The following is a 1642-nucleotide window of genomic DNA, read 5'->3' as shown; positions in this document are numbered from 1 at the left end:
ACTTGCTTGGTGTCACGGAGTAGTTGGTAAAGGCGGGACTTCCAGTGGACTAGAAAGGAAAGGCTGATAAATGAAGTTTTATTGCCTGAAGTTATAATCTGTGTCATTAGCAAAGACAGAATACAATTTTAGAGGTTTTTTTAAAACCCTGGTTCAAGGTTAAGGTCATCAATTCACGACCATCTTTCTGTTCACATATATATTCCTGTCACTAAAAATGGTCATTTCTGAACTGAGGCCATTGTGTTTCTCTCATCTTGAAAAGGCCCTATTTATTTTGTGCTAACTCACGCGGTACCGTAAATAAGTCAGCAGTTAACCATCACCCTAAGAACTAACGTCTTAAGTGCTATTATAACTTATTAGATTAATTTGAATTTTTAAGATGGTTTAGAATGTATATTGCATTTATAATTTCCTAAACTGAATCAGGGAGAAGTCATAAACAAAGGACAGGGAAATAATAATAAATTAGAATATAGGAAGTAGAATGAATTCAGAGAAAAATCCCAGGTAACTACATCTTTTACTTCTACTGGCTTTTATAAAAGCTCTGCTTGTTGTGAATCACGGTCCCATCTTCTTCAGCTACACTTGCTATATTTTGTTTTAGTTATTTTTTCCCACGTCTTCCTTTTCACTAGACGACGCATTTCTGGAAGGCAGGAACTACATGTTATTTTTCTCTCAGGCATATTCTTTCTAGCATACCGCCTGGCATATAGCAGATGCTCGAGACACGTTAGCTGCGTGGCTGTGCAGGAGAAGAGAAGGGATGGTCTTTATTCTCCTGGAGAAGTAGGTGGGCTCATCTGTTGAAAGGAAGGAGTAGGATCTGGTTTGGGGACCTTAAAGCATGAAAAGGAACTTTCTAAGCTTAAGTTATAGGATTTCCGAGGAACCAAGATTACGGGTGAGGATGTCAGCCCCAGGATTTGGGGTGGGGCAGACGGGGGATTCTCAACAGCTTGCTGCTTCCGTTTTTATGTACGAGAATGGCAGTGGCTTAGATAGATGGAATGTTTGGGTCTTTTGATCTCAGTTTCTGACTGATTTATGGCAGTAAACAGTAGCAAACATTTTTAAAGCCTCAGCATTTTACTTCCTTTCTTTGAGAAGACCATTTATATAAAGTAAATTCAACCACTGCTACTTCGAACTACCTAGAAAAATAGGTCAATGCGCTGTTTTGTTTTATTTACCTGGAATATGCTCTGTAACTTTCTAGGAAACTCACCAAAAGATTCCATTTAATAAGGTAAGAAAATGTTTAGGGAAGTCATTAAAGTAAAACAAAGAAAAACAACAATAATAAATCTTTACATATACCCCAAACCCTGAAATTAAAACAGTTTTATTTATTTAAAGCAACTGATGGGCACCTAGGTGGCTCAGTTGGTGAAGGGTTTGCCTTTGGCTCAGGTCATGGTCCCAGGGTCCTGGGATCAAGCCTGCCCCTGCCCCCGCCCTGCTCCGGGCTCCCTGATCAGTGGAGAATCTGCTTCTCCCGCTCTCCCTGTTCATGTACTCTCTCTCTCTCTCTCACTTGCTCACTCTCTCTCAAATAAATAAAATATTTAAAAAAAAAGAAATTGATACTTGTATCTCGTATAACTGAATATTCAGTTAATCAGGATAATTG

The sequence above is a fragment of the Ailuropoda melanoleuca genome, chromosome 14, assembly GCF_002007445.2.
Source record: "Ailuropoda melanoleuca isolate Jingjing chromosome 14, ASM200744v2, whole genome shotgun sequence".
Classification (NCBI taxonomy): domain Eukaryota; kingdom Metazoa; phylum Chordata; class Mammalia; order Carnivora; family Ursidae; genus Ailuropoda; species Ailuropoda melanoleuca.
The sequence above is the reverse complement of the archived record's forward strand: the minus strand, read 5'-3'. Positions refer to the sequence as shown.